Source organism: Odontesthes bonariensis, chromosome 9, assembly GCF_027942865.1.
Source record: "Odontesthes bonariensis isolate fOdoBon6 chromosome 9, fOdoBon6.hap1, whole genome shotgun sequence".
Lineage (NCBI taxonomy): Eukaryota > Metazoa > Chordata > Actinopteri > Atheriniformes > Atherinopsidae > Odontesthes > Odontesthes bonariensis.
In genome coordinates, this window is record NC_134514.1 from 31,407,057 (window position 1) to 31,416,928 (window position 9,872).

Below are 9,872 nucleotides of genomic sequence, written 5' to 3' on the forward strand. Positions count from 1 at the left end.
GGTGTGCACTGGTAATCCATATCAAATTTCGCTGCGAAAAGTTGCTTCTGTCGTGTTTATTTTGGCAGCTCGTTCATGCTTGAACTATTTTCTTAGCCACCTCACAGCCGTGGATAAACTTCCGCTCAGCAGTTGAATCTGACTTGCTATACTCCACACCACTTGATGGTTTCGGTGACGGCGTAATATCAACGAACATCCAGTCTTCAATAGAAATCAATGGGATTTACAAAATGTCAAATAAAACACGACAGAAGCAACTTTTCGCAACGAAATTTGATATGGATTACCAGTGCACACCAGTAACCACCCCGGTGAGTTGATGATTTTGAAAACAGACGTTTGTGGTGCTTTTACGGACCTTTTTGGACATGCACATGACTTGCTATTCTGAAGCAGGTTGAGATGAATCAAAATTAGGCAAATACCGGAGACAGCAGTAAACATCAAAAAAGCGGTGAGGGGGGGGGTTCTAAAACATTGGAGACGACTCAGAAAAGAGGCTTAATGTTGAAAATACCGCAGTTATCCTTTAATGGTCTCATACGGCGAGTTTTAACACGTTTTCAGAAAGAAGTGCAACACTGCTGTAGCAACAAAAGCCTAAGTTTAAATGTAGTCCTTTGCAATCACAATATTACAGAGGAAACCTGCTTGAATGGTAACCCATTGATTTATTTCATCTAGGTGCAATCCCGCAGGGGAGAAGCGCACTTGGCAGCAGTTTAACCCCTTAACGCCTATTGTCGCATATATGCTACAAACCGTTTGACTCAATCAACCAGCTGAGATAGCATCTTTATTCCCCCAATGCCGGTTAGTCCATATTCACTACAAACCTAGGAACCTTTTTATAAATAAATATGTAAAAACTGTTATATTACTGTGTTGTTGTTATCTTATTATGCCTGGTGTTGCAAATAAGCAACATACCAAATAACATACCAAATTGACTCCAAATTGACCAGGATGCCTGTTGTCGCAAATTTGCAACATACCAACATTTCTATTTATTTTTTGTGCAAAAGTGAAATTAATAATCTTAGCATTATTTACCATCTACTTAAAGGCTAAAACACACACAAAACATTTTTTTATATACAGCTATATAAATTCAGGCGTTAAGGGGTTAAGATGAAATATAAAAACATTGTTCAAACAGGTGAGACCTCGGCATGGAGGTACCTCATTTTGATCATGTTCTACACTGTAAAGTAAATATTAAGTGGCTATTTGACTGTGCAGTTGTTTTATCCCCAACATTATGCTTTTTTCACACACATAAATGTCTTCTCATCTATGTAGCGTTATTGGGCATTTATATATGCATCAAATATAAGGATTTATAAGACGTTCTCACTGTCTCAAATAAACCTTAAACCTCGAATTTAGGGCACCACCTTCCTTTATTTTAACTTGTGTTAAGTTACAGTCAGGGAGGAAAACTGTTAAAATCTTACGATCCTGGTATGTTAAATTAATAATCAATTTAATAATCAATTAATAATCAGTCTCATATCTCGCTACTTTCGTGAAAGTTCTCGTTTGGTTGGACAGACATTACGTAAAGAAAGCATACGACACAATCTGTGATTATAACATATATATAGATATATGAACTGTTTATTACAATGATATGATCTTAGACATGAACCTTTAAACAAACAGGAGATGCATTGAATATGGGTGATTATATAAAACACTTAGTGAATGGAAAATAAAATATGGGGAATGGAGAGATACTGGATGTATTCAAATAGTTTGGGTTGGCTGACTATTTGACGCTAAATACTGACATTTCGGATTAATTTATCATTCTGTGAAAGCCTCGAGACATCCATCAAACCCACTTTAAGGTGAAAACGGGTCGGTCTTACTGTGCTGAAGTTCTGCTTAGTCAGCTCGTAACACGGCAGCGGCCACGCGGGGTCCCAGGGGATTTCTCTTCCGCTCTCTGGGCCTTCCTGGTTGTGGTGGCTGACTTTAGCGGACTTCTCAGTTGCTTCTTTTCACCGGGAAACGGGAACGATGGTGCCGAGGGCTGTGGTTAGATGATCAAATCCTCCGAGTGTCAGAGTTGGTCCGTTGCTTCTCTGATGAAGTGAACTTAAGTTCACAGAAGATTAATAAAAGGTTGCTTGGAGTTGGCTTCTTGGTAGGAAAAGGTGATGGTGGCGTGTAACGGCGGAGGATAGAGCGTGCGACGTAAAAAGGACATGGATGACGATGGACGAACAAAAACACGAAAAACGTGCATCTTCAGACTTCATTCTGTTTCTTTCTTCGGGTCTTTCTTCCTTGGGTCTTTCTGCCATCTCCTTCCTCCCTTTGTTGTATTCTGCACGGCTCATCCTCTCATCTTTCTTCTCTCTTCAAATCTCTCCAGATCTGAGAAACTGAACAACTGAAAATCACATCTAATCTGCTCCCTGAGCAACTGTGATCTCATCCATTCTCTGCTCTGCTCAAATCTCCTTCTCTGTCCTCTTTCTTCTTTTTTCTTTTTCTTTGTTCTTCTGAGTTTGGATTCGCGGGTTCCGTGGTTTGACTCTCGGAGGCAGGGCATGACATAAGCTTACACTACTCTTTCAGCCAATGATATGCCTGAACTGTGGTGAATGTCTGCCTGGGTGTCTGTGTAAGATGATCTGTTTTTATATGGGGATTTCTGGATGAGACAAAGAAACTCTTATTTCTCCATTACTCTGTCTCATAGAACATTTGTCTCGGTGATTCTGAAAACACCACATCTTGTTAAGATATGCAGGTTAAAGATATAACATAGACTTGCAATATAAAGACATCAAATAACACACAACATAATAGAGACGATTTTGAGTTTCAAAATTCAGATGGATATCTATGAAATCGTGACATATGAATAGTGAACCACACAATGTTAATTTTCTGTGTTAACAATGCGGATAGCAAACAAATACCAAATAGATACCGAAGGGACATCGTTAAAAGTTAAATTGTTGCATATATCTTGTCCATTTTACTGAGTCCTCGGGGATTTACATGTTCAACTAATCAACACTGCAGACCACTAGGGGGCAATGTGGTTCCATCAGGCAGGTTGGGCATTTTCCACCAAGATCAGTTCTTTGTCAATATTTAAGCCAGAATCGTACAAATTGTCTCTATATGCGTCTTGTGATCAAGCTGGAAACCTGAAAGAAATTGTATATGGTAATCGAACATATTTAATACAGTTTAAGATTCGACTAAAATTGAGTCTTTAGTGAAGTATTCTCAGTTCGTGTGTAGCCATCTGGTCGGTTCTCTGGTGGAAAAAGGGTGTTAAAGTGTCAACTTCGATTTATGGTCCAGATAAGATAGTAAGTCTCCCACTTCTCCAACAGAAAGATTCTTTGTTCATTCGAGTTTTCCAATTTTTATGGCAAGTGTCTATTGCTTATTTTTCACTCCCAAAAGCTCTTAAGGTTGTTGTAAATTAGGCAGTTTTCTGTTCTCTGGATCTGGTTTTTATCCACATACGTAAACATCCCCCACAGGAATGTTGGTTTTGTCAAAGTTTGAAAAACTCTTAATCCACACGGCACTGTGACTGCTACATCTATATCATGTTCTGTTAAATAATTAAGCCTATTTAAACTAACACAGACTTCTACTGAGCCAACAGAAAGAAGGCAGATGCCCGTAAAACGGGTGGTGCCCAGCACCGCCACCTCTAACGGAAGGCCAGTGGCTGAGGGAATCCCTGGAGGGAGTCCACCAAGACACAAGTGTCTTTATAAAATATAATAGGCCTATATATATCTTTTTTTAAGCCTATTCATACAAATATTTATTTGTAATTTTTTTCTTTTGTCCCAACAAAATTCTGATGGTGCCGCTCAAAAAGACAATTGTCTGTAAATGCTAAAACATTTATGCGTGGTCTGATAACCATCTCCCGACGAATATTTAATTCTCTGCGCAATAATGCTGCACCTTCATCCACGGGATCGTTGTCAAAAGGACATGTCATGTTCGTGAAAGTCGCCTCCTACTGTGCCTAATGGACTTCTAGAAGTAGAAGAACTCGCTCTGCTGACTGAATGGCCGTTTCTCAATATGCGTACTTGTCTGTACTTGCGTACTCGTGTACTTCTGAAACGTCATCACCGAAGGACCAAGTACTGTTCCAATTCAAAGTACGCATCCAGACAAGTACGCTCCACATTCCCGGATGTGTGCTTGCTCCGCCCATTTTATTGAGTTTGCTTCTGTGGTGACTTGTGTAGACTTCAGACAGCTTGCTATCCCAGAAAGCAGTGCGGCACGAGCGATGATGACGCTTCCGTTCCAAATGCACAATGATCGTGCTTGTGTGCTCAGAAGTCCGTACTTCTGACAAGTCCATACTTGTAAGCACACGAGTACGGACTTGGGTATTGAGAAACGGCCAATGATTGAGGAAATCAAATGGCGTGTGTGGCTGAAAGAGGGCGGAGACGGAGGGAGACTTGAGGTTTCTTGAGTAAAACCTGGTCCCGACCAGGTTAGGTTCAGAGAGTCTGTTACTATGGTAACTGAGCGAGAGCTTAAGTTACCTCTGTTTGTGAAACAGGCTACAGTTACCCCTCTTTCTCTGATTTGAGTTGCCTCCCTTCGTGAAACGGAAAACTCAGAGTTTCCCTCATTTCAGGGTTAATAAACTCAGAGTTTTCGTTAAACCTGCTTTGTGAAACGGACCTCTGATCATTGTCTCTGCACTGTTTTTAGCACCACATTTATACAGTAGAACAGGTTCCACTCCAGCTCACGTTATTGTGAGATTTAAGTCTGTTGGTGTTTTTTTTTTTTGTTGTTGTAAATCTTATTCAATTAAATTGTCTTGAAAAACTTTTGAAAAATACCCTCTAACATAATCTTTTATACTGGCACCAGCTGTACCAACAGTAGACAATAAATTCTCCAAGCGTGATTCTACAGTGTTTGAGCTCCACCTTGGGAGTCCACCTTTGGGTCGGACTGCTGTTTCCTTTCATTCACCCTATCTATTTTTATTTTATTTTATTTTTTCAAAGTGTATGGTAGGTTTCTGTGTGTACTCATATTTCACACATGCGGGCCCAGAGGTTTTATTTATAAATCTGGATTATCAAAAATGTTGATGTTAACTGATTTAAACAAAACACCATAAAACTTTTCTTTGACATATAAATAGTGTTACCTCTATAGACACAGCCATCAAGTGATCCTCCAGCTCGTAATGTCGTTTTTTTTTTTTGGTTTTGACTTTTATAAAAAAATCAATTGCCATTAATTTCCCCTCCCCTGAACAGTTAAAGGTTAAAGCAGTTAAAAAAGAGGGAAATTAGCTTAATTCCAGTTTAAAGTATAACCGTAACAACTTTTTAAATGATGCCACAGGTTTGTCGTCCCCCCCCCCCCCCCCCCCCCATCATCCCCATCTCTACAAAGTATGAAATATTTCACTAATTTAAAGAAATATCTAATTGCATTTTCTAAAGACAACCAAATGTGAGTGTAAAATATCATATCACTACACAAGAAAACTATGTGGTGGATTATTGTAAAAGATGGGCTTGTTTACACAGGCACACAATCAAAGAAGAGAAAAGCCAACAAATTAAATGAGTGATTTTAAATAAAAACTGACTTGTACAACTTATGGCGTTTTAGTATAAATAAACTGACCAGCAAACTGTCATTTTTAAGCACTGATAGTTTTGTGACTGGTTGTTTTTTGTTTTGAAATAAGATGAGTCTGTACAAATCTGAGGTTATGTGAGATTCTCTTGGCAGTCGCATTTGATAAACACTAGCTGAGAATTTAAATCTAAAGCAGAAGAGGATCATTGGTATCATTATCATACTAACACTGAACAGAAGAGGAAACTGTGGTTAGAAGGCAGAGTCTTTGTTCTTATATTTTCACTTCTTATCATATTGTGGAAAAATTGTAATCTAACAGATGATGACTTGGAAACCTTTAAAGTGAGTTCGATGTGACCAGCCAGATGCCAGAACGGCTTACAAAGTGGCTTGAAATTTAAAACATGTAAGATTTGTTCTTCATGTGTGTTGGAGAACTGATTAGATTATTTTTTTTCCCAGGCCGGCTCCTGATAAGAGAAGAAGACAAAGCCTCGCAGTAGACATGAAAATCTCCACCTATCGATTTCCAAACCCACTACATCTTTTCCAGGGTCACTGGGGGAAGGAGCCTATCCCAGCTGTCATTGGGTGAGAGGCAGGCTACTCCTGGACATGTCTCCAATCCATCACAGGACCAAAACAGAGACATACAACCATGAACACTCACTCATACAGTGAATTCAGAATCACCAGTTGACCTAACATACATGTTTTTGGAGCTGGAGAGAACCCCCATGTGCACTGGGAGAATATGCAAACTGCAAACAGAAAGAACCCAGAGTAGAGATTGGAACCAGTAACCTTCTGGCTGTGAGGAGACAGAGCTCAGGTCAGGTTAACTATATAATATTTGTACGGGTTGATTGGTTTGTTTTGCAGCCAGACAGAAAACTCTGAGCTCTTGAGCCATGTATTCCTTTAACTCTCAGTAATGTTTTTATGAGCTTCTTCACCAATAAAATTGTTTCTATCAAAGAGAAGATTCATGTAATCCTTTCCACTATTATCACTGATGTATCATCAAGTACAACAGCTTTAGAAGTAGCTTTAGAACCCGATTTGTATTTAAACTCTGTTTAAACTAATAACAATAGCTTCTAAACCATCAACTTGTATTTTAGACCCAATCACAACTAGACTATTGAAGGAGATTTTCCCCTAAATCAACCCTTCGATGTTGGATTTGGATTTTGAGGGAGGTTTCTTCCTGTTAAAAGGGAGTTTTTCTTTCCACAGTCACCTCGTGCACGCTCAGGATGAGGGATTGGATCGAAGAGAAGTTTTGGTGCAATCTGTTGGTTTCCTTAGCCAGGCAACTTTCTTTGAATTGTCTCTGTATGTATGAATTTGACTAATTTGGAATTTAATTAATAAGATTTGATTGCATAATTATTGTTTCACAGTTAATTGGATTCTAATTCGAATGAATTTTTGAAGTACCTTGAGATGACATTTGTTATAATTTGGCGCTATATAAATAAAGTTTATTTTAATTGAAAACATCCACAATCCACACAACTACATAAAACCTACTAAAATATGTTTAAAATCCCAAATAATGGTTGAAACTATAAAAACAATCAAATATTTGACAGTACAGTAATTAAAGCTCTGGTTCCACAAATCAGTACATGTTTGAAAAAGGCCATTGCCATTAAATAAATAATCTATTAAATTAAAACTAGAATAAAATCAGATTCCAAGTTTTAGCAGCAGGAACAGAACTCTTTTTGGGACTAAAAACGTTCACCCAGATGGAAAAAGAAGCTTAAAATTCCCAAGCAAAGGATGGGAGTCATCATCATTTAAAATGGATTTAGCTAAGCCTAAGCGAGGGCGGTCGTGGCTCAGTGGTGATAGTGTGTTGTCCAATAACCTGAAGGTTGGAGATTCGATTTCCACTCTCACTGCTCAAAAGTTTGGTGAACTGACAGCTGGAGGGGTGGCAGTCCCCCTCCTTGCCACAGCCGAGGTGCCCTTGAGAAGGCACCGTACCCCCAGACACTGTGAATGGCTGCCCACCGCTTCAATCCATATGGCATCTGTCTCCGTGAGTGTGTGACCCTGTGCATGTTTGTGTTCAACAGGTGCCAACCTGGATGGGTTAAATGTGGAGGAATAATTTTGTCTATTTCATGTATGTACATGACAATAAAGCCTTAATCTTGAATCTAAATCTAGCTGTCTCTGGTACAGGGACACTAGGAAAAGCTGTGGCTCACCAACAACTGGAGCATTTAACAATCTAGTCGAAGGAGTTCTTCTCTTTTAATCTTTGACCAAACCATAACACCACAGGAGAAACTGATTCAGTAAAAGCAGGTAAAACAGGGTCATTATGGCGCCATCAGAGGGAAAGTTTCCTGAAACACACAGATGCTGCAGAGCCTCTTTATACACAGCTTCCCAAACTGCTTCAGAATTGAGAGTCAATAATGATACCCATGATATTTAAAGTATTCACCAAGTCAGTAGACCTTTTATCAAAGTTTCTTCATTTGTGTCAATGCATATATCTTTAGTTTGTAATGTATTTAATTTAATGAGCCGACCACCACACCACAGTCCAATCTGACATGAAAAACAGTAATTCATTACCCAGGTAGTGTCAGAAGGAGAAGAGAAGGTCAGACTTGTGTCAGACATTTTGATTCTGAAAGCAGATTTTGAAAAAAAAAAGAAAGATAATTTTGCTCTTTTGATAACAAAAAGAAACTCTGGAGCCTTTTTCCCCTAAAAGTGTAACATGCGAAGGGGGGTGATGGGAGGCAGAATGGTATTAGGTGCAGTGGTAATTTACAGCGTGTGGTCCTTTGCACTAAATGTTGGTATTAAAATCATTACCTCTGTGTGTAAGCATAAACCTTCCTCTGCTGGAGCCAAAGGGCTGTGTTTTATAGCTCTTTTATTTAGTAATCCACAGCGGTTTCAATAAGGCACAGTTCCCCCTCTCAGCCTCCCTTTCTGCCTGTGTTGCCTTTATCAAAGAAACCATTGTGTGCTTAATATTGAGCCTATAATTCAGTTATCAATCCTGGCACAAGGAAAAAGCACATAAAGTTAGTTCTGAAGGTTGGCTCACTGATGACTGAATTCAGAGACAATAAAGATAAAGGCTGGATGAATTATTTCCAAAGGGGTAAATTCACAGACAGTTACTGTAGAGCACAAAAACACACTCAAATGTGTACATACATGCCCAGACAAGTTGTCCTCAGTTTTACAGCCTTGTAAAATCCCTAAAGAGAATGCACTGAATTTAAAGCTCGTATTGGGGGTGAGTATGTCGATGTGAAATGGCGGTCATTCGACATAAGCAGCAGAGCAGCCTCAGGGAGAGCGTGGCTCTGTGAATCTGGAATTCCACCGAGGGGTAAACACTGAGTCAAGGCTATGTTTTATGTCAGCCCACAGAAATTCATTACATCTTATCACACATTCAGGTTTCAGGGTCAGCAGTGGAGCGTATTCTGTGTTTATTATTCTGCACTTACATATCGTAACACTCCCCTCGTTTTCATAACTCACATTTGGGGAAAAGACCCAGGTTGAAACTCAGAGCTTATTAAATGGGTTGAGATGCAGCAATATGCACAGAAAGTTACTGCTGACATTCCCAGAGCATAAACAGAAGAACAGAGGCAGAGGAGAAAGGAAAACAATTAATGATGAAAATCCAAAAACTCCTCCTAAGCAAACTGCAAATTTCAGGATTAATTTAAGGTTGGGGGGGGGGCTGGAGAAAATCCCAGCAGCCATTGGGCGAGAGGCCGCCAGTCCATCACATGGCCACATTGAGACAAACAACCATCCACACTCCCTTGGGTTAATTTAGTATCACTAATTAACCTAACATGCATGTTTTTGGATGGTGGAAGGAAGCTGGAGAACTCGGAGAGAGTCCATGCATGTGCGTATCTGAATGTACTTGTCGATTACTGAGTGTTAGAAAACTACACACTGGGTCCTGCTCTCTCTGACAGAGCCCTGCAGATCAGCTCACACCACATGACAAACATGAAAGTAGGAAGGAGGCTTAGCTGGAAGCCAAAGTTTTACCCAAATACCAGAGCTTGTCGATAGTTTGTTGGAACTATTTGGTTTCAGATCAGGTCACATTCCAAAAAGATATTGATTTAGAATTTTAACATGAACACTCAGTGCTTTGAGCGTCTCAACAGAAATTCAGTGTACTGACAGGAACTGAAATACGTTGGACTTTTTAAAAAAACTGGCACCAA